The sequence below is a fragment of the Pinus tabuliformis genome, chromosome 2_1 (assembly GCF_031772625.1).
Source record: "Pinus tabuliformis cultivar Carrire ecotype Pingquan chromosome 2_1, CPIR1, whole genome shotgun sequence".
In the NCBI taxonomy this organism is placed as follows: Eukaryota; Viridiplantae; Streptophyta; class Pinopsida; order Pinales; family Pinaceae; genus Pinus; species Pinus tabuliformis.
The window spans coordinates 186,381,758-186,407,029 of NC_142299.1; positions in this window are offsets into that span (position 1 = coordinate 186,381,758).

Sequence of the window (25,272 nt, forward strand, 5' to 3'; positions counted from 1 at the left end):
ACCTTATATCCGTATATCAAATAACTCATTCAGGTGAAGGTAAAACCGTTGAATTTTCACCTCATGAAGTGGTAATTAAGGACGTAACAGATCATAGACAGATTTTAGCTACTGGCATTACTGATGATTCTACAAGGTTGTATAAGTTTAACAACTTTGGGTCATCAACTCTTCCCTTGGTATTTGTTGCTCATAATGATGAAGTGAGAAAACTTTGGCATGAGCTGTTTGGTCACTTAAACTATCGCTCCCTTCAAAATATATGTAAAGAAAATATGGTGACAGGTCTTCCTATGGTATCTTGCAGAGATGGTGTTTGTTCCACATGTGTACTCTGAAAACATCATCAGGATAGTTTTGAAAAATGTACCTCTTAGCACGCCTCAGCCCCTTTACAACTTGTGCATAGTGATTTATGTGGTCCACTTCCAGTTGTTTCATTCTTTGGCTACAATTATTTCTTAACTTTCATTGATGATTTCTCCAAACACACTTGGGTATACTTCTTAAAACTCAAGAGTGAAGTCTTTAACATGTTCTTAGCCTTTAAGGCCTTTGTTGAGAAACAATCTAGACATCAAATTCTTAAGCTAAGATCTAATAATGGCAAAGAATATGTTAACAACGAATTCATCAACTTTTTCACTGAGCATGGAATTCAATTGCAACATATTGTTCCATATACTCCACAGAAAAATGGTGTAGTTGAAAGGGAGAATCACACCTTAAAGGAAATGGCTAATTGTATGCTCCAATCTAAAGGAATTAGTCTTAATTTTTGGGCAGAAGCAATTAACTATGCAAATAACATAGTAAATCACACTCTTACTAAGGTTTTAAATAATATCACTCCAAAAGAAGCTTGGAGGTCAATTAAACCAGATATAAGTCACTTTCGTGTTTTTGGAAGTGAAGCATGGGCCCATATTCCAGATGAGAAACATAAAGCCTTAGAACCTAAGAGTGAAAAATGTGTTTTGTTGGATATTCTGAAGATGTCAAAGGATATAGACTTCTTCAACCTAAATCCAAAAATGTTATCATTAGAAGAGATGTAAAGTTTGCTGAAAATATATCGGCCTACAAGCCTAGTTTGGCAGATGTGCCACCTCTCTCGATCCCTTCTAATTCTGAAAATATTCCTTCTTCAGATGAAGACAACGAGGATGACAATCCTCCCCCACCTTCTCGGGATCCTCCTTTAGCTCCTTAGCTTCCAAAATTGGTCTACACTTCTCGAGATGCAGCAGGTGCTCTTGCAAGTGATCCTACAGATCAGCGTCATACACGTTCTTAGTTCGATAGAGCCTCTTCTTTACTGGCTCAAGCTTCAGCGAATTATGATCCTTACACCTTTGGAGAAGCTTTAGGCCATCTAGATTGGGACGCAGCTATGAATGGATAATATCGTTCACTATTGTCAAATGATATATGGGACCTTGTTCCTCTTCCAAAGTGACGAAAACTTGTTAGATGCAAATGGGTTTACAGAACTAAGTTTGGACCAGAAGAAAAGGTTGATAAACATAAAGCTCATCTTGTTGCTAAGGGTTTTTCACAAGTTGAAGGCATTGACTATACTGAAACCTTCTCCCTTATTGCCAAAATGAACTATATCCGCCTTATTCTTTCCCTTGTTGCCACTTTCAAATGGGAAGTCCATAAGATGAATGTTAAATCCACCTTCTTGCATGGGGACTTACATGATGAAATATATATGGGACAACCTCCTGGCTTTATACAAACAGACTTCAGCCTTGTATATCAGCTTAAGAAATCCCTTTATGGTCTCAAGAAAGCCCCTCGAGCTTGGTATGCCAAAATGGATAACTTTCTTTTAGATATTAGCTTTTCTAGGTGTCATTCTGACAATACTATCTACACCAAGAAAGTGGGTAAGTCTTTTATCATTCTTGTTCTTTATGTTGATATTCTTATCCTTACTGGTAGTGATCCCAACCTTATCAACCATGTGAAGTCCAACCTTAAAAAGCAGTTTGAAATGACAGACTTAGGACATTTGCATTATTTTCTTGATCTTCAAGCCTTGCAATCCAAAGAAGGTATTTCCCTTTCCCAGTCCAAGTATGCCTGTGATCTTCTATGCCACTTTCACATGGAAGATTGTAAGCTAGCCCCGTCTCCCTTTCATTTTGGAGCCAAATTTTCAGTGACTTTTACTTCCCCTGAAGTTGATGCTACCTTATACCGTCAGCTTGTTGGAAAACTTTTGTATTTGACCCATACTCATCCTGACCTTTCCTTTGTTGTTGGCCTTGTTGCTAGGTTTATGGAAAACCCAAATGAAAGTCATTGGAAAGTAGCTAAAAGAATACTTTGTTATGTTCGAGGTACAGTTCAGTTTTGGATTCATTACAGTGTAGAAGAATCTCCTCTATTGGTTGGTTTCATTGGTTCTGATTGGGCTGGTGACCCTGATGATCGGAAGTCTACTACATGTTATGTCTTCACTCTTGGTTCTGTACCTATTACATGGACTTGGAAGAAACAAAGTGCCATTTCTCTTTCTTCAGTAGAAGCAGAGTATCGTGGCACCATAGAAGCTAGTAAGGAAGCCCTGTGGCTTCGTTAGATACTGTCATAGTTTGGTTTTCAACAGCAGCATCCAACTACACTTTGGTGTGATAATCAAAGTTCCATTCAACTATGCAAAGATCCAGTCCAACATCAGCGCAGAAAACACATTGAACTACACATGCACTTCATCAGAAAGCTCATTCATGACCATGTTCTTGAAGTGCAATATTGTTCAACCGATGATCAAGTTGCAGACATCTTTACAAAGGCTGTCACAGAGGCGAATTTTACTAAACTTCGATTTATGGTTGGATTTTAGGAAGTTTTCACTAAGGGGGGATAAGCTCTAATGCCTCCTTCCTTCTCCTACTGTGTCATCTTTGTACATCCTTCAATCATATCCCAAGTTGTTCTTATGGGGGGATGTTATGATATTCTGACACATAGGAAATAATTAAGTACAACTTGGTCTAGTGTATAGTTAGGTAAAGTGTGTTTCTTTAGTATGTACTTTTTTTAACTTACAATCTGATGGTCACAATGTGTTCTAGAAATGAAGTAATCTGACAGTTCCTTCTCTCCTCGGTATTACCAACACTTGATCCATGGCTTATCGATTGGTCCATGATCTCTATTTAAAGAGCATGCATGGTCATTTGTTAGGTGACCGTTCATGAGAGAAGATTATGTAAATTTTCTTTCTTTTACATTAATAAATTGCCTGAAGTGGTCGCGTTGGCTCAGGTCGTTGATTTTTTCCCTCTTTGAGGGTTTTAACCACGTCAAGAATACTGGTGTACTAATCTATGATCTGTTTGTGAGTGGTGTCCTTTGGTTTTCTATCTAAGGAACTTACCCTGTACATTCCCACAACCAAGGCTAAACCACCTCACCCCCATCAATAGAAACCAGGCTTTACCGTAATCCATCCTGGATCACTAGTCCAACACAATGAACATATCACAACAGGCTTTACCATGATCTCCACCCGATCACTAGGCCAAATAAGTATGGATTCCACCATATTTCCCCACCTACACCGTGAGGAATTTTCCTGTCTCCTAGTCTCTTAGGCTTTACCACAATCCAAACCCAGACTAGGATGCCTTAAACCGAGACCCACTCTCTAGGCTTTACTTCATATATAAGACTCAGGATTACTAGGTACAATGGAGATCAAACCACCTCTTGTCTTTACCGTATATCTTGTCGTTCACTAGCAAGAATTCCTAGGCCCACCGAGGCAACACAATCTTGTCCTTATGACGACCCACATTCTGCCTCAGGGATCACTAGGTCAATGGCTTTACCGTGATCCACAGTCCAGTTTAGGGACCACTAGGCCATGTGCTCTATCATTTGGAGATCCACCCCACTCAGCTTTGAATCCATCCAGCAATCCAGCTCAACCAAAACATGAACCCCATCACACCATGGCTATGCTGAAAACATTGTTACGCCTGGAAAAAACCATGCCACAACAGTAAAAGAACCACATGCAATACCATGCATGCCAAATCTAGCAAGGAAAATACACATGAATATCAATACCTGCAATGAATCCCGTTGTAGCTACTTGATCCTACCTTTTCCAGCTTGATCTTTGCTTCCTCTTGCCTTCTTTTCCTTTCTTTCTCAAATGCCAAAGTGCTCCAATAAAACTCTAAGTATCCAAGAGTGAGAGAGAGAGAATAATGAGAGAGCTCCAAAACTCAACTGACAAAAGGTTACCAACTGATCCTTAGAAGCTTATTTATGAATGAGGCCTCTATATTCTTCATTTTCCATTATTTTCCTTCATTTTCCTCCTCACATGCAACCTATGACCTTTCACCTCCTTTTTCTTCTAATTTCCATTATTTTCATAAATAAATGTGCCAGAAATGTCATTTTGCCTTTCCAAAGCCTTAGCCATTTCCTTTGTCAATTTCCTTAGCCATAAACAACCAAATGAACACCCACTAGGATGTCTTGCCCAACATTCAACTTGGAATAAGTGTCCCATCAACCATGGTTATTATCTTTTCCTTTATTAAATTTTATTACATGGAATTTTCACGAGGGTTGTTACAGATGAAACTCACACAGTTCCAAACACATCACTCTACATGAGCTCTAATATCCCTTTCGCCCTCTTATCAATAGAGGGGAAACTCACCTGATTTTTCTTCCCATATACACAATTTTCACACAAATTGAAATCCGTAGAGAAATTAGACATACCTTCTACCATACCATTACCATGAAGTATTCGAAGGCCCTTCTCTCCAATATGTCCAAGCCTTTGATGCCATAGCATGGTCTTTTTTCCAGAGACCACTAGATTTTCTACTCCACTTTCAGGAATGATAGAACTATTGCACCCATCAATAATAGTGCTACCCAAAAGCTTGTACAGAGTTTCAATCCAAACTTCCCGAATCAATACCATTACTCCCCGAACCATCTTGCAGATATCTTTCTCGAACACTTTTTTTACACCTGCATCATCCATCTTGCTTACAGAAATCAGATTTTTGGCCAATGCAAGAATATGTAGAACTCCCGGAAGTGTTATAATCCTTCCACCTTACAACTTCATCTTGACTTTTCCACGTATGGCGATTATAGCCTTCCTATCATCCCCTAAGAAGAAATCGCCACCATCATATTTCTCATACTCGCAGAACCACTCCCTATGGGGAGTGAAGTTAAAGGATGCACCTGAGTCAATCAACCATGCCTCGTGATCTACATGTGTACTTGAATTATCTGAAATTAAACAAGAATGCAACAAGTTACAGATATAACCATAAATAGAGAGATGCAGTAGAAATAACATTTCATTTCATTAATATCAAATACTGAAATACACTTACAAATAGACTGGAAACAAGACTAGCTCAAGCGATGATAGCTTATCTCTAAGAAGAGATGTGGCAGCTACATGCCTCTGACATGTGTTACAATGAGGGTCGAAGGCCTATTTATTATTGAGAAACAATGGAAAACCCTAAACATCCAAAAACCTAACCCTAGAAGATGAAGTGCCAAAACTACGAGCATCGTTTGGCTAAATTGGTACATCAACTTCCTGAGGTCATAACTTTGGCATATGATCTTCGTTGGACACGCACACTACCTCGTTAGAAAGATCTATCTGAGGAATACAACTTCCAACTTTCCAACTCTAGTTAAAACACCTCATTCGCCTCGATTTTCCTAAAAAAATGTCGTTTAGGGCCTCAAAATGGCTCTGAAAGTTCAAGACCTGAAAAAACTGCGAAAAATAGTAAATTGTGCTACAATTAAGGAAATTGAAAAACTAAAAGAGACAATGGTGGGGTCCAAGTGGAATAGGTAGGTGGACACCATCATTCACCTCGATCATTCCCCCCTCAAGAAGAAATGGTCCCCATTGCGTTGAGTGCCTCCATGAGATGAGGAAACTTTTGCTGAACTTGGTCCCTGGTGAACTTGGTGTAGAAGTTGGCCAACTTTGACAACCCGATATAGTTGGATCTTCTGCTGGAAAGTCTTCTTGACTTGTGTGTCCATAATTCGATCAGTTGTGGCTCATTCCATGTAGTCTACATTTAATTCTATTGGTGTGAGTTGTTCTGCAATGTTTGATGTGTCTAGTAATGGTGGGAAGTATGGTCAAAGGCGGTCCACATTGAACACTGGATGTAGTCCAAGGAATGGGGGAATGCTAAGCTCAAAATAATTGTCTCCCACAATCTTCGTAATGGTGTAAGGACCATATCGGAGTGGTATGAGCTTTCGATGAGCTCCGGTAAGGTGTTCTTTCTGCAAATGCAACCAAACTTTGTCGCCCACCTGAAATTTGTGTGGCACCCGATGTATTTAACGTCGCTGCTTGTACTTGGCATTTTCTATAATGGAGCGATGATATATTGACCCGTGGGGTAGAGGTGCTCTAGGAGTTAGATTAAACGAATGCTTGACCTGACAATGCAACGGTACCCGTGTGGGTGAGGAAAATATGTCCATGTATTCTTCCACGACTATATACACATGCTTCTGCTATGTGGAGGAACCCTTGCCAGGGGCCATGGATGTGGCTATGCTCTTCCCCTTACTTTGCAAGTGAATCAGAAAGAAAACAAATTTCCTAGTATGGGAGCTGATCTTACTTCTTTTCTTAGTACAGATTAAAGAGATGGTGATAGATGTAGCCACCAACCCTTATTGGCCACGATTTTCCCAAAAAAATTCATTTAGGGCCTCAAAACGATTCTGGAAGTTCAAGACCCAAAAAACTGCCAAAAATAGTAAATTGTGCTACAATTAAGGAAACTGAAAAACTGAAAGAGACAATGGTGGGGGTCCAAGTGGAATAGGCAGGTGGCCACACGTGGATCATTGAGGAATAATCCAAGTACACATCCCCAATTTCATCTGAGGTGGTTTTTGCTTCTGCAGAAAGAGCATCATCAAATCCCTTTGCTTTCTCAGGAGCTTTATATTTATAGTCCTTTTTGAAGTGCCCTTCCTTTCCACATTTCCAACGCACCTTCACAATTTTTCCTGGAGATTTATATCTCCCTCTAGATTCAAATCTCCCACTCAAGGACTTGTTTTTGTTTATGTTCTGGGACCACCCTCGTACAGACAAGGCATCTCCATTCTGGCCCTCCATATTTTACTGTCTCGTCTCCTCTGACAGCAAGTATGAGACTATTTCATCAAACTTAAAGGTAGTTGTATTGCTACCTATTGGAACAACCAGACTATCCCACAAATCTGGTAGAGAAAACAACAAATAGATGCACTTATCTTCATCTGAAGTTTTAATATCAACGGATAACAATTGGCTTACCACAATATTGAAGGCGTTCAGGTTCTCTGTCACTGAGTCTCCATCCTTCATCCTCAGGTTATACAATTTTTTTGTAGGAACAATTTCTTCACCAAAGACTTAGATTGGTAAAAAGTCACTAACTTGTCCAAAAAAGCCTTCGATGTAGCTTCCCCTGATACATTCAACAATATTGAATCTAAGATACACAACTGCATTATTCTCTTTGCTTTTTGATCCAACTTCGTTCAATATTCATGTGACATTGGCATTGGTTTAGTACCTAGATCTACATGATCCACTGATCTTTATCCACCAGTAGATCCTCCATCTTGAATTTCCACAACTCAAAACTCTGACCATTAATTTTCTTGATCTCTATCTTTCCACGACTCGCCATCTTCTTTCACCGCAAGAATCGATCCTGCAGATCTCCCATTGAACAAGGTCTACCACAGGCCCAAGCAAAACCCCTTAGCAGTAAAGGTGTATCGTTGAAGCCAAAACAACTCTGATACCAAATATAGCTTTTATCCCTGTACAAAAATTACCTGCATACGGATTCTAAAAAAACAAAAAATAAACAATGGCGAGAGCATAAAACATGAAACATATTGTTATGCTCTTGACCTATGTGAAATTCCGAAATACCAAATATGCGAAGAAATACAAACCAGAACACAAAATAAAATGAGAAAAAAAGCAAGTATTTTATTATTCATAGATAAATGCAATGTTCACTTGTCTCTTCGAGGAGGCAACCTCCAGCAGAGCAAAGCTCAAATACAAAATAAGACTCGATGATCTTTCCCTTCTAGCTACGAATATTTATAGCTAAATGACCTTCAATAACCTAACGACTAGTAGTCCTTTTCATAACATGGGTTAACCACTTTATTTATTAATTATGGCCTGTTTGCAACTAATTGTGGTCCCTTTATTAAATGGGGGTCAACCACTTACAATTATTAATACATGCTTATTGACTTTAATTAGTTATGACTATGAATCGACCCTATTGGGTTTATTACATAAATAAAGGGGTTAGGGTTGGACTCTAACATGCCCTCCCCCATAAAAAACAGCCTTGTCCTCAAGGCTGAAGCTGTGGAAACTGCTGAAGAATAGTGGTTGGTTCCCAAGTCACATCTTCTGGAGAGGTGTCTTTCCACTTGATGAGGACTTCCTTGATCGTGTGGTCGCATAGATGTCTTTTACAAGTGTCAAGGACCTGTTTTTGTTGGAGCCAGAGTGAACCTTCCTCATCCAATTCAGGTAGACTAGTTTGAATTCTAAAATTGTTCCCCACCACTTTCTTGAGGCATGATACATGGAAGACTGGATGGATTTTTGAAGTTGGTGGCAAGGCCAGCTTGTAGGCTACTACTCCAATGCGTTGAAGTATTTAATAAGGTCCGTAGAATTTTGGAGCTAATTTCTGGCAACCCTTTTCTTTGAGCGATGTTTGCTTATATGGTTGTAGTCGCAGGAATACCTGATCCCCTTCTTGAAATGTGCGCTCTAAATGATGCTAGTCTGCATGTTGCTTCATTCGATTATGAGCTTGATGGAGATTATATTTGAGATGAGCTAGCATGGAAGCACGATTCTGTAGGAGTTGATCAACTACTTGCACCTTAGATCATCCAAGGATATAAGAAATAGGTGAAGGTGGGAGTTGGCCATACACTGCTTCATATGGAGTCATCTTGGTCGCTTCATGATAGTTAGTATTATACCGACATTCAGCTAAAGGTAGCCACTATATCCATTGATGCTGCTTTTCTGAAGTGAAGCATCTTAGATATGTCTCCAAACATTTGTTCACTGCTTCAGTTTGACCATCGGTTTGGGGATGATAGGCGGTACTTAGTTGGAGTTGGGTGCCTTGTAGCTTGAAAAGTTATTGCCAAAATTTGCTGGTGAAAGTCGGGTCATGATCGGACACAATGGAAGTTGGCATTCCATGCAGTTTGAAGATATGGTCCATGAAAGCTTGAGCCACCAAAGTGGGGGTAAATGGGTGGGGTAGAGCGCAAAAATGAGCATATTTAGAGATTCTGTCCACAACCACCATGATGACAAATTTTGTTGCCTAACTTTGGAAGCCTAGTAATGAAATCCATGGAAACATCTGTCCATATGGAGGCAAGGAGTGGCAATGGATGTAAGTTTCCTAGTAGCCTGATTGTTTCTCCTTTGTGGCATTGACGCACATCACATTTAGCTACAGAAGTAAGAATGTCATTTTTCATGCCCGGCCAAAAGAAAGAATGACGAGTGCGAGCATAAGTCTTTTGAATGCCTACATGCCATGGAATGGGAGATGAGTGCAACTCTGCCAAAATGCGAGTTTTAAGGGTGGATGTCGGCGATATAACTACTCGATCCTTGTAGCGAAGAATTTTATCCTTCCAATAGTAGTCGACTTAGGAATTAGGATCTGCTCTCAAGTTACTAATAAGTTGGGAGAGAGAGGGGTGTGAAAACCATTCCTTGCGGACTTCTTTAACCAATCTGGTATGGGAAGAGAGATTGATAGCAAGGTTCTTTCATCCTCAAATTGGCACGATAAAGCATACACTACTACATTGTCACACCCTTTCTTGTAAATTATCTCATAATCATATCCCAACATTTTGGCCAGCCATTTATTTTTTTTGTGGCAAGAAGAGATGTTGCTCCAAAAAATATTTGAGGCTTTGATGGTCTGTGCCAATTTGGAAACATCGCCCCAATAAGTATGATCTCCAAGTATCTATTGCATGTAAGATGGCCATCATTTCTTTCTCATAGGTAGATTGGCCCAGATGTTGCCCTCTCAATTATTGGTTGGTGAAAGCCAAGGGTCGACCTTCCTGCATTCAGACAACACCAATACCAGTACCTAAAGCATCACATTCAATCACAAAATATTTGTTGAAGTCTGGTAGTGCCAATATTGGAGTGGAACACATGGCCTGTTTGAGAGCCATGAACCCCTGTTGTGCTGCATCAGTCTAGAGGAATGAATTTTTCTTAAGAAAGTTAGTGAGGGGTCTAGTAATGCGACCATAATTGCGACAAATTTGTGATAGTAGCCGGTGAGACGCAAGAATCCCCTCAAACTCTTCAAGGTTTTTGGTTGGGGCCAATCTTGCATTGCATATGTCTTTTTGGGATCAACCCTGACACCTTAACGACCCATGTGTCCCAAATACTCGAATTCTTCCATGCCAAAAGAGCACTTGGACAATTTGACAAATAATTTGTGATTCCGAAGCAGTTGTAAGATCAGGTCTACATGTTGAAGATGTTTTTCCCAAGTTAGGTTGTAGATGAGAATGCCATCAAAGAAAACAAGGACAAATTTTTAGAGATATGGTTTCAGCAGGCGATTCACGAGGCTTTGAAAAGTAGATGGAGAATTATAGAGACCAAATGGCATGACCAAGAATTCATAATGGCCTTATGAGTTCGGAAAGTAGTCTTGGGAATGTCTTCTTCTTTCATGTGTATTTGGTGATAACCAGAGCAAAGATCTAGTTTGGTAAAGAATTGAACACCGTGTAGTTCATCAAGCAGATCATCAACAATCGGAATAGGGAATTTGTCTTTGACAGTAAGCTTGTTGAGGGCCCAAAAGTCTGGACACATGTGCCATTCTCCTTCTTTAGCACCATGACCGCTGGTGATGAATAAGGATTGATGCTAGGACGAATAACACCTTCTTCAAGGATTTCCTTGATTATTTTTTCAATTTCATTCTTTTGGGTGAAAGGATATCGATATGGGCGCACATTAGGCAGTTAGGCCCCTGGGACCAAAGGGATGATATGATCATGTTCACCTCTAGAGGGTGGAAGCTCTTTAGGTTTGTTAAATACTTGTTGGTGGCGGTCTAAGACCAGTTGCATCTTAGGATGAATAGGAAGATTAGTGGATTTTGTGGCCTGGATGGCATTAAACTGGGCGATGACTCCATGATGGCCCTTTTTCAACAACTTTTCCATTCGATGTGAGCTGATGATAGTAGGAGAACCTGCCTGGAGTCCACGTAGTGTATAAATGTGGTCATTTTGCTTACAGCTCATATATAACCCCTGTAATTCCATTGTGATTGGACCTAGTGTGAGAAGTCATTCAGTACCCAAGACAATGTCACAACCACACATATTAATCACAAACATGTGGGTCTTTAGGTGGTAGTCTCCCATCTGAAGTTTAATATTTTCGCAACGGCCTTCACATTTCATTTTCCCCCCATTAACAATAAGGACTTGGAAATTAGAGACTTCCCTTACAAAACAATGAACAGCTTCGGTGACTCACTTATGGATAAAATTATGAGTGTTTCCACTATCAATCAATACCACTACAAGGCGATGTTTAAGAAAGCCTATGATTTTGAGAGTTTGGGGCATAGAAATGCCTGCCAAAGCATGTAGCGAGATAACTGGTTCATCTAGCGTAGCTATGAGATCATTGTCATGTTGGGTTTCCTCAGCTTCATCCTCTGGCCCCCCAAGGGGTGGGGCTTCCTCAGATGAGTTGTGATCAGTAACATCAATTTGAAAGAATTTGGGTTCCTTGCATTTATGCCCGAGGGAGTATTTGTCATCATAGTAGTAACACAATCCTTGTTTTCGTCATTCCGCCATTTCTGCTAGAGACACCTTTTGAACCTTAAGTGTTTGGGTAGGGCCATGAGCCTGGGTGGGATGCCCCTTGGCTATGAAATTTGGATGAGTAGACTGGGTAGCTAAAGCAAGTTCCACTTCAACAACCTTTGTGCAAGCGTCTATCCATGTAGGTGGGTGGTGCATTCGGACATGTGCTTGGATGGCTTCTTTGATACCACTGATGAAACACTCTAAGTAGAATTCATCTCCTAGACCTTCTATTCAAATGGCCAATGTCTCAAAGGCTGCAATGTAGTCTTTTACTGTGCCTGTCTATCGGAGCTTAGTACGACAACCCAAAAAATTAGATTCTCTGTCAAAGTGGTCACAAAGGGATTTTGAGAACACGTGCTAAGTTATGTTCCCAGGATAACATTTCACATGCTGCTGCCACCATTTCCATCTCTCTTGGTCCAAGTAAAGGGCTCCCACACGTAGTTTAGTTTGATCATCGTGGATATCATTCATAATGAAATATTGTTCCATTTGTGCTACCCATACTACCGGATTAGAGCCATCAAATTTATACATGTCCAGCTTCGGTGGTCGATGGTGGGAATGTTGTTGATTTCCATGGAAGTGAATATGATGGCTAGATTCTCCTTCAAGGTGTTCATCAATACCATGCACCTCCTGATGAAACCTTGATGTGCTCTTAGTGAAGTGGGCCATTGATGTTGAAATTTTGTCGAGTTGTTCCTTGAGATCATCCAACCTTGTTTCAAGGAACTCGGTCTTCTCATTGGCCATGACTTGAACTTTGGTTTCTACCATACACAGATCTTTGTCACTTGAATCTACTTCGAAAAAATTTGGGACCGCGAGAAAATTGAAGCTGACAAGTGAAGGGTACTACTACGATCAACTTGTCATCCTGAATCTTATAGGCTAAGTCTCTTGTAAATGTCCCGGGAAGGCCTCAGACTTTTTTTTTAACTCCGAAAGGAGTTTTACTCCCCGTTGATCAATACTACTATAGCCGAATTCCAAAAAATTTAATCCTACCCAATGTCCTGCGAAAATTGGGCCCGACTATAACAGTAGCAAGGCTTACTGCGAAGAGAGTAGGATCTGCCTGCGAAACCCCAACTGCTGAATGTGAGTTGCACTACGACGACAATACCCCAACTATTGGATCTAATTGGTGTGGCAGCGACAAACCCCCAACTACTAGATCTGAATTGTACTGCGGCTATAGAACCCCAACTACTGGATCTGATCTGGAAGATAAGATAATGGGAGATCTTCAAAGAGCATAGGGAACTATGGTCAAAAAGGAGTGTCAAGTGCTACAGATTGAAATATACATAAGGGTCCAACAATAGTACTCGACCCAATCTTTCAAGGCACTAACTAAGGAGGATCAACCATACCCTTAGTCGTACTACCTGACTACCCTATCGTATGCACGAGTAATCTACCCGAGTGTTGTTCTTAGTGTACTGTAGCGGCAAGACGACCGACAACTTTTCTAAGGTGAGGTGTCAGGTGAGCCTAGGGGGCTTCCAATATACCCAAAGGATACGTGGAAGTGTACTCCATGCGAGGTTATGTCTAATGCCCTACTACTTGAAGGGGTACCCACAGGGGTTACAAGGGAGTTTAACAAGCGTGACCACATCTTGTATTTACTGCATGCATGCCTCCCCAAATCCATAATTTTATGCACTCAACGACAGATCTTGTGGTTTAAAGACGTCGGAACATGTCTCTAGCCTAAAAAAAATTATGCAAAAATGGAGGTACCACCGGCCCTGGAAAGTGCTCTAATACCACTTGTTATGCTCTTGACCTGCGAGAAATTCTAGAATACCAAATATGCGAAGAAATACAACCCAAAACATAGAATAAAATGAGAAAAACAACAAGTATTTTATTATTTAGAGATAAATGCAATGTTCACTTGCCTCTTCAAGGGGGCAATCTACAGCAGAGCAAAGCTCGATTACAAAATAAGACTCAATGGTATTTCCCTTCTAGCTATGACTATTTATAGCTAAATGACCTTCAACAACCTAACGACTAGTGGTCATTTTCGTAACATGGGTTAACCACTTTATTTGTTAATTATGGCCCGTTTGCAACTAACTATGGTCCCTTTCTTAAATGCGGGTCAACCTCCTACAATTATTAATACGGGCTTATTGACTCTTTAACTAATTATGCCTATGAATCGACCTTATTGGGATTATCACATAAATAAAGGGGTTAGGGTTGGACCCTAACACATATATACACATAGATTTTCCCTTGGATCCCAAAAACGGGACTAGCTGATTGATTTTTCAATATATTCCTTTCAGTGTTACAACACATATATATACATGTCGAATCATTCATAAACCTCAATCCATTAACCCTGGATCAGAACATAACCATAGTTCCCTTGACCATATCTACAAAATACTATGGGAAGAAAACCATCATGCCCAAAACCATGTGAAAAAGCCATGCAAAAAACCATAGGTAGGTCTGCCCACCTAATATAGGGTCCAAAGAAAAAATCTTGGGGCATTTCCCCGGACCCTATAGAGGGGGGCTATCGCCCCCTTTAAACCCCCCGACAAAGGGGATTGGCCGGCCCCCCCCTTCAACTCCCTCGCTTCGCACGTGGGGCTACTCGTGGAAAGAATATAAGACATACCCAACAAGGATGAAGAAAATTTTGCATTGGCTAGAAAAGGAAAGAAGGGAAAAGGGAAGAAATCTCAAACAAAACTAGATTCCAGACAAGAGGGCAAGAAGAAAGACTTATCCAAAATAAAGTACTTCAATTGTCATGAATTTGGGCACTTATTAAACTTTGGATAGACTTTAAATTATTTTAGTCAAAGGGAAACTAATAGCATGTCAACGAAAAACTGAATACGTTATATCCTACCAGAGGTATAATAATGTGAAAACATTGTCGAAGTTTCCATGGCCATCGTCCTCTCGAAAGTGATTTCAAATTATAACACTTTGCTTAACTGTAGGTATGATTTGGTAATGTTTAATCATAATTCACGGCTTTATGGCCATTGTACTTTTGAAAGTGATTTCACATTGTTTATAGAATAGTTTTGTTTTTGAAGTGAATTGTATGTGCTAGCTTAAAATGTTTAATTTTTAGAGTGAATACTTCACCTATTTTCATGGATAAATAAAGAAAAATGAATCAAAAAAGTTAAGAAAGAGGAATATAAAGCCAAAGAGAAGGGGATGAAGGGTTGAGCTTTAAAAGGTAACTAGGGGGGTAAGGTAGGTAAGGAGGGAGATTAAATATTGCAAAGTGTTTTTTAATGTGAAATATATAAAACAAACATAGATCCATCTTAACTTCAGACCTACCAAGCACAGAGAACGATCAATACTCTTGAGGTGCAAACCACTTTTGGGGTGAAAAATATATTTTCTACCAAGCACAGAGAGCGATCAAAACTCTTGATCCCTCATGATGCTTGGTAAATCCATAATTAAAATGGATTTAGGTTGCTATTATATAAATTTCACTTCTTTATATATAAAAGTATTCTATTTTTTCCCCTGATCAGGGTGAGTGCCCGAGAATTCAGGACAGATATGGGTGTCAGGGGGAATGAATGTTGGGTACAACCCACCACAGCCCACACACTCATGGCAATGGGTGCGGTGGCCTCCCGCATGACAATGTATAGAGGGGAATGGAGAAGTGGCAGCTAGTGCCAGGGTGGTGACGGAGGTGGGAAGGACAAGCCAGGAGGATGGATGGGACAGAGAGGGAAGGTTGGGGAGTATGAAGGAATGAAGGGTGACGGGGAGAGCATAACTGTGGAGGAGAGACGGAGAATCGGTGAGGATCATCAACCCAGCGACTTGCAACAACACCTGCAAAACGACATTGGGTATGTTATCTGGCTCTATCCATTGTTTGCAATGTTGCCTGTGAGTTTCTATGGAAGGGGAATGAGGGATGCGACTAGGGAGGGGTGCCGGGAAATAGATGGGAGAGACCTGGGCTTACTGGGAGGGAAGGGGACTGGGACAGAACCTATAAGGGGTCGGGACCATGAGGAATCACCCGCAATTAAGTTGGCCTGCCCGATAACCAATGAGGAAGGGGAGCAGGAAGATAAGGAGATGAGAGGGCGGGTAATTGGGAGTGGCAGAGAGGAGTGGATGGTTGTAGTGGCAATCCATTTCGAGGTGAGGGTGGACCGTGCTATAAGCTTCACTCTAACTCGGCACCAGTACACTACTCCCGGGCACAAAGCAGGGAGAGGCAAACACAAAAAAGCGAAGAGGATAGTGCTTGGTAGGGGACAGGGATGTGCAATTCTGGCAGAGGAGAGGCATTGCAGCCATGGACAGAGGGTCACCGGGGCAGAGATGAGTGTGGCAGGAAAGGCGAGGAGAGGGGAAGTAACAGAATTGAGGAAATCCCGGATCGTAATCTATGTGCTCTAACTCAAAATGTATGTGAACAGGTTCACGCAACAGGAGATATGGCAAGACCAGCCTGTGGAAGAGGACGAGGTCGAAGGGGAAGGGAGTTGCCTCGTGCAGCAGACCCGGGCACCTCGGAACCCTGACGTGGAAGGAAGCCAGTAGAAAGGCTTATTAATGAAGTGACCACAGCTTACAGGGTAGGGACAGATGCAGGTATCAGGAAGATCTTAGAAGATTGGGAGGCACAGATAAAAGAGGAGTCGGATTCAGAAGAGGAAATGGAGGCCTGGCCTGAGGTAATCTCGGACCCAGGGAATACAAGGGGAAGACTCACACAATTCAAGAAGACATTATACTTGTACTGACTTATGAAGAGCCTCATGGGAAAGGTAATGGAGTAGCTATCAATGGGGATGGCACTGACCCTCGAGGACATGCCAAACTACAAGAAAGCCCTACAAGCCATCCAGTTACAACTGTACAAGCAAGACATTCTCCTAGATCATATTTAAAGGCATATCATGTGTATTATCGAGTTGGCAGAAGCACCAGGAGACCCGGTTGAAGACCCAGCCCCTGTTGACTCAACCTCAGAGGAGCAGAAGGAATAGTTAGGTTCCTGAATGTCTTTTTGGTTTTTAGCGTATAGCATTTACTTTTATTAATGTATGCTTATGATAGACAGAAACTCAGACTCTTATCATGATATAGATGTATATATATCTTGGGTAGATCGCCTTACACTATATTACTTTTGGATGGCATATAATGAGGATAGGTGGCCAACAAACTTGGTTTCCCATTGGGCAAGTTAAGGCCACCTATCTCATCTATGTGGTGAAAACTTGTATTTTATAAATAGAAAATAGAAGGTCCTACCAAGCTTTACAAAAAAAAATATTCTAATTTTTTATTTTATTAAAGCCTTGATTTAATCTCATTGGAATATCCAATGAGATATTTTTAGTAGTAGTGAGGGTAGAGGGTTTAGATGTATCTGAAAAATATAACCTTTTTTCTTTTAGATTTAATTTAAAAAATGTTATAAAATTAAGTTAAAATAAAATATGTATAAAATATTTTAATTTTGAAATGAGTTATGGTTTTTGGGCATGTGGTATTGATAAGTCATGGTATTAGCCCATGGTATTGTACCAAAGCATATCTATAAGTAAATAATTGATCAGGTCCTCAAAAATAGCTCAAAATTCAAAGTTGTCGGATCGATGTGGAACCTAGAAGACCACATAGTGCTCATATCCTGAATCCAGCTCAACTCGTTTCGCGCGAAACGGACACCGTATGCACCCAAAATCAAGTTTTGTTCACTTTCCCAAACGGGCAAATTTTTCAAAAAAATTGATAGCCCAGTCAGCAGTCCGTATTGTTGAAGTGGCGTTGACTGGGCAGGGTATGTGGTAGTTTGACTTAGTCAACAAGCTCCTTGGTGAATCACAATGTGCCAAGTGGCACATTCCTATGGGTACAATTTGGTGTAAGTTAATTGGGTGGTTGATAACCAACCATGGGCTGACATGTGGCCCAGCGAGAGGCTGCCACATGGCAGCCTGAGAGGCCACCAAAATTATTGTTCAAAGTTTGGGCAAAGGCAACAGGGTTTGAGCCTACAACCTCCCACAACAAAGTCCAAGCCTTTGCCAATACACCACGCACATTGTTTCTTAACCGTTAAGGGTGCGTGTTTGATTTAAAGTTTAATGACGCGCTATTTGGGGGTATGACCAGCCCATGGGGGGTTGAACCTTGGTCACACCAACACATATGTCCACTGGCAGAGAACAGTGCAAGGTCCCGGCTAGCAGGGGGCGGGCCGTTGGCCTTAGCCCTCAGCACATGGCCCCCCATGTGTCCATATTTTTCGAAATATAGGCGTTAGCAGACATTTAAAGTGTTTGACAATTTCACAAAAATTCACGAAATTGTCGCTTTGTTAGCGCATTTTGGGGCAAAATTGTAGAATGATGTCGTATTTTGGGGAATTTGCGGTGCGATTAGCAAAAGATTGGGAAATGCCATAACTTGTTTAGTTTTGACCAAATCAGGAGCAGAAAGAGGCTACACAAGCATTTTTGGGCATTCTAGAGCCATTGGAACAAGTTCCAAAGCTTTCTAAGTATTGTAAACTGATGTATTCACATTTTTTAACATAATAGAGAGGGCCAAACCATTGGAAGCTGGACCAAGGAGACATAGCCTATGAGGGGTGAACTCCTTCATCATGTGTTGTTGTGATACTGTTTATGGTGATGTTTATGTCTATTATATGTTGTTGTTCATTCATTTGTTTATGTTAATTTGCACATAAAAATTAGATAAACACTCAAAAACCAATGTTTAAACTTGCAAATAATTTCATAAATCCTCGAGCATATTTAATATAATCTAAAAAGGAATTTTAACACAACAAAACTAATTTTCTCAATCAGATCAAGTTTGGTATCAGAGCTCTTGGTTTTATTTGTGCAAGAATGATTTAGTTTTTTGCAAGTGAATGTCATGCTTACAAGGTTAAAACTCAAGAGAGGAGAAGGGAAGCTGGTTGAAAGCCATTGGAAGTTGGACCAAGGAGACATAGCCCAGGAGGGTGAACTCATTCATCATGAGTTGTTGTGATATTGTTTATGTTGATGTTTATGTCTGTTATATGTTGTTGTTCAGTGATTTGTTTATGTTAATTCGCACATAAAACCACTCAAAAACCCATGTTTAAACTTGCAAATAATTTCAAAAATCCTCAAGCATATTTAATATAAGCCGAAAAAGAATTTTAGCACAACAAAAATCATTTTCTCAATCAGATCAATAATATCCGTGATAAAGTGGAGGTGAATATTCATGATTATGAATCTTGTTATTTTGTAAGTTTATTGTAAGTATTACGTTTTTAGGTGCTTATTAATTACATTTAAATATGGTTAGAAAAATCATTATTAGTCCATGCCAAGGCAGGGCTCTAACAATCTATTTCCCAATATTTATGCATGATTTTTAGATATTTGGACATTTAAATTTATTTTTTACATGTTGGCATACTTACCTACTTCCTTGAATTACACCTACACATCTCCCCTATAGTGAGATTTAAAGATGGCGTAATAATGATGATTTAGACATTAAAAACAAATTGGAAATTAATATAATTAATTAACATTAAGAAAAAAAAATATTAATATAATAAAGTGAAAAAGATTTTAATAGTAAAAAAAATAAAATTATAAATAAAAATCTATTCTAAAAAATAATAATTAAATGATTATATATATATATATAGATCATTTTATAAATTAATAATAAAATAAAATAAAATTATAAACTCCAACATAATTGAAAGTTGAAAATTTAATTAGCGATAATATTAAAATCAATGTAATAATTTAGATTTAGATATTATTTATTTATAAAATAAAGTTAGGGTGAGTTTTCTTTTTTAAGAGAAGATCTTCGGCAAAAATCACAAGATAAATCATTTTTCGACGCGTTTCGAACCAGCTAGTGTGGTTCACCGTCAGGACAAGTTGAAGAGACAGATCTAGCTTAGCATGTTAAATAGTATGAGCAGAGTCTCCAACGGCTATCTGGATTAATGGCTACTTTTGACCCTTAGGACCAGAGTCAAAAATTATTATAATTTAATGGCAATTAGTTATATTAGGTGACCATTAAAAATATATAAATATATAAAATAATTTAAAGGTGTTAATGGTTAGTTTAAAATGTATTAAAAATTATAGGTTAATTAGTATTTAAAAGAGGAATAAATGTATATATAAATTATAAGTTAATTAGTATTTAAAAGAGGAATAAATGTATATATATATAGATATATATATATATATATATATATAAATAAAAAGTAATATACATAGAAGTAAGTTAGAATTAATAAGAATATTGGAACGGAAAGTAAAGTTAACTTAAAAAAAAAAAAAAAATTATAATTTTTTTTAAATGTTTTATATATTTATATTTAAAAATTAAAAGTATTTTAATAAAATATATAATAGTTTTTTATATTTATATTAAAATATTTTAATAAAATGTTTATAGGTTTTGGATAGACGGTGATTGGGTGCTTTGTTAAGTCACTCCTTAATGTGATGTCACCGGTCTAATTCATCGCCCCGATCATGGTGATATATTGGACATGATAAAGATGTAGTCTTGCCAAGTTTACAAAAAATATATATTTTAATAAAAATATATAAATATTTTTTTTTATATTTTTTAATTATATAACTATAATCCCCCGATTGGGGTGAGAGGTGGCTGACAGACCCATTAAGAGGGTCATTATGACAAGGATGTACGAAGGCAGTGCCACTGCCTCCCACACACTCGAAGCACAGGGCACGGTGGCGGTCTGCATGATTACGATAAGATGGAGGAAGGAAGGTGGCATTCACATGCATAAGAGGTGGTTGACAGCAAAGAGGGTTAGCAGGGAGGAGGGAGATCACGAAGAGGAGACAACAACAAAGGTGGCGCAACGTTTTCCGGAAGGCGAAGAGATACAACGATCCCAAGCGCTGGTTAATGGGTATGTTCTCTGCTTGCACTTCATTATTCTCCCCAACGTGTGGTTTGTTGAATTGGGATAACATGGGGGCAAAGGCTTGGGGAGAGAGAGTAATTTGGGTGGTGGGAATAGCTGTGAGGTGAAGGATGGTGGCATTCATCGCAGTTGCAGAAGCTATGCAGGGATATTACTCTACTTAGGCATTGTATTCTCGTGCATGGGATCTGCTGGGGTTTCGTCCGCTTTGGCATTCTCCCCTTGTGCATGGGGATCATAGGGATGGGGAGGGAAGGTTGTTGGCTGGGTGAACCTTGTTTGCTCGTTTGCTTGGAAAAACTAAGGGGGAAGGGTAAGGTAGCGGCAATTGTTGTAGAGTTAATTCCAGGCTCGGTCTTGGAATGAGTCGCGAAGGCTAGGGATCTGAGGAGGTCGAGGGCCATGAGGGCAGACACCAAGGCCCCTAGGGAATTTAGTAGGGGGGAGGGTGTCCGAGAAATGGGTCCACTGGAACTAGGGAATTGGTATGCTGAGAAATCCGACCATGTTGGCTTCGGCCAGCGGCGGGAGAGGGGGATGGTTCATAAAATAGGGGAGGGATACCTAGTAGAGGAAGGGGCTCAGAAGACAGGAGGCCGGGGTGAGCAGTGTCAAGAATTGCAGAGACGAAGTTAGGGGGACATGGGATGAAGTTACCGAAGAAGGTAACTCCCCTTGGAGGAAGAAAACTCTGAAGCTAGTTCCGAGTCACTGTTAGCAGCAGGCTAGAAGGCCCCAGGATGGTACTGTTAGCCTTGTGGGAAAACGGTCCAAAAAAGGATCCAAGTATGCCCCAAAAGTCTTCAAAATCCTCTCAAGGATCGTTCAAAGTCGAAATGGTCACGAGAGGAAAGCCCTTTGAAGGGCGGAAATACACTATCGGGAGGCTCAAAACACTCTAAAACCATGGAAAAACCATTATTGCAAGCTTAAACTGGGCATCGCACAGTAGCCGTTAGATCTGGCCGATCAATGACCTAGATCTAAGAGGCAAATCGCATATCGGTAGGATAGAGGGGACAGTCGAAAGGCGGGCGCATGACATCGCCGCTCAGTAATCGCCGATGATCGGATCGGCAGGTCGCATCAGCGAGAAGCACATGCTCTGTTGTACAAAGGACCGGGGAACGAGCGACTTGCGAATGCGATTTATCGCATTACAATATTGCTATCGGCGCCAACCTAGGGACGAGGCCTAGTCACGAGCATATGTGCGACCCAATGGGCTGGACCCGATGTAATTATATGTGATAAATGGATATATTTTCAAATCCGCGAAAGGCCATTTTAATGTATTTTCCGTGTATTTCACTATGAAACGAAATACACAAGAACCTTGGTAGCGACGATAGCAATGAAGTCTGGACTTGATGTGTTTTAGAGGTGAAATATATATATGTTTTCAGGTCCACAAAGGCCAGTTTTCATGTTTTTTAAGGTTTTTTCCATATTGCAAAAATACGAAGGAACAAAGGGACCAAGCCATCTGTAATAGGTGACAACGACCCAGAGGGGGGACCTGATGGGTAAATAAATCATTTTTGAGGACTTTTAAAGTCCGAAAGGAACAAACATTGGCGGGAGTTTACAGCATTACAGTGGTTTTTGTGTAAAACAGAAAACACTCATTATTAAACAGTTTGAAGAGAAACCGAGGCCGAGAGGCATCTACAGCACAACACAACCTGAATCAGATACATCATGGAGCAGCACAGCGCGACACAGCCGAAATCAACAGAAGAGATTGTGGGCATCTCTATCAAGAGAGAGCTCCCTGCCAGCGCACCCAAAATATCTGAATGTGGTTATTCCTCTGTCAGAAAGAGAAAAACCTCTTAGCCATGCCTACCTATTGAGGGAATCAAACGATTAAGGGACAGATCATACAAGGTTAAGACTCCGAGCCTTCTAGAGAGCTCAGGAGCATTGTAAAGGGCCTATAAAAGGCAGAAAACTAGATGTAACAAGGGTTCAACTTTTGGAGATTATTCCTCCTCTGCTCCTTCAAGCTTCTCATCTGCATTCTTTAGTAATACAAGCTTCTTTTGCTGTTATATGTTCAATGTCCATTTCTCTTCTGTTCTATGCTTGCACTTGAACAATTTGTTCAAGTTTTCTTTGTGTTTAAGGCCAGATAACTGTCATCTTATCTCTGCTTTGATATATTAGATTTGCAAGCTTCTTTGCTGCCTGTAGCTAGCCATTTATATGCATTATTATATATGAATCTGCCAGTATAGTCAGTAAGTTCATTTGTTGCCTATAACTAGCCATTCATATATGTTCATGTATGCAATCTGCTGGTATTGTCAGTGTTCTCCATCTATCCATTAAATCTACAAACTATTGAGCATTTGTGGTCTAAAGCCTTATGTTATTGGGGGTGTTCATGCATGTCTTGAGTGAGAATAGAGCTGAAATGGTTATCTAACTTGATCCAAACCATCATTTATTCCAATAGTTCAGAGAACAATATTGAAAATTATATGTTACCAGGCATCTCCGAGCTGCAACCATAGGAGAGTTTCCTGGAGTGATAACATAATTGGCACCGTTGTCGGGGAGAGGAAACTGAAGCTTAGCTTCCCTGGGAAACGACATAGATCCAACTTTGATGATAGACAAAGTCTGGGCACTTTTTTGGTTGTAATCATCTATCTGGTGACTCTACTAGAGGCCGAACCTCTTAGCGACTCCACTTCATAGTTCTGGCTTAGTTTGTGAGGCATACTCGGAGAAATCCTCAAAAACTACAAGCTGACCCAGCGCCTGATCCTGAAAAGATCATCAAAGAAAGAAAGTTATTGCAGAAAGGAGCATCAGGTTCAGGTAAACCTAAACAATCTCCTATATCTCATCAAGAAAGGCTTGTAATAGAACAAATACATGTTGAGAGTATAGCATCTAACACTAGCAGTGAAGAAAAACTTTCAGAGATTCATAAAGCTCCTTGTTCTTTAGGTTCTCCTTTTGCTTTAAGCCCAAAGGAAACCTCACCTCCTATCCATCATACTCCTTTAGTCCTGTCAGTCACTCGTCAGCCCTCTATCATTCAGACTACTAGTACTCTTTTAGCCACCACAACTATGGTTGGTCCGCAAGCACCTACCAAAATGGAAAGAATCATAGATGCTAGGTGTGGACCCCTAATACTACCCATGCCTTTGAATGCCATGCATACTGGAGAATATCAGAAATATAGGCCTAAGTTCACTGGGACTGAAGGTGTTACTGCCGAAGAATATCTTGAGTCATTTTATAGCTATGCTGGCAATCTGGACATTAGTGAAGATGATGTGTGGATGAGAGTCTTTGTCCAAAGCCTAGATGGAGAGGCTAGAAAATGGTTTAGAGAACTAACCCCAAGATCTATAGCAAACATTGAAGCTTTAGATGATGCATTCCTAAAGCATTGGGGGGATAAAAAGGATCTCCTCTACTACCACACTGAGTTTGGCAACTTAAAGAGAGAAAATGGTGAGTCATTGTCTGATTTTAATAAGAGGTTTAACCGTATGTACAGCAAGATACCAGCTGAAGTAAAATCCACTACTACCTCTGTTAAACTCACCTATGTCGGTGCTTTTGATTCTCATTTCTGCCTACTGTTGAGAGAGAGGTGATGTGCTACTTTGGCTAACATGCAGGATGTAGCCTTGGTAGTGGAATCCAACATCATGGCCGCAGAGAAACTCAAGGGAAATGTTGATAGAAGAAGACAGAGGGGCGAGTCTTCATCATCCTCTGATCCTAAGATAGATAAAATGCCCAAAATGATCGAGTCAATAGCCTCTGAAATCTCTAAATTGAAGGTTGAGCAGCAACTGGCGAAAGGAAGAATGCCTAATACCTTTGCCTGAAGAAATCCAAATCCAAATCCATATATAAGAATGAATGAGCAGTTGCGGATTTTGCAAAGAAACAAAAATGCAAATGAAGACCAAAGGTTGAAGGCTCCTTTTCAGAATGTAGTCATGGAAGAAGAACAGTTCGAAGAATATGATGAGATCCATTGTCTAGAAGACAAAGGCAATGCTTCCTTTTTGACCTCAGCTGCATATGAAAAGTCATTATGCAATGACTAGATCAGCCAGGAATGGGATGGTGAAGCTATTCTACAAGCTGTAGATTAGCCAAGATATAATTTAAGGTCAAAGATAAATAATGCCAAGGAAACTTATGTTCAAAGAGTTGTTGTCCCTACAGTACCGCAAGCTAATAAGCAAAAACAACTGGTAGTTGATCCCATAATCCTCAAAGCTCCAGCTCATGAGGTAAGAGGCCTCGACAAG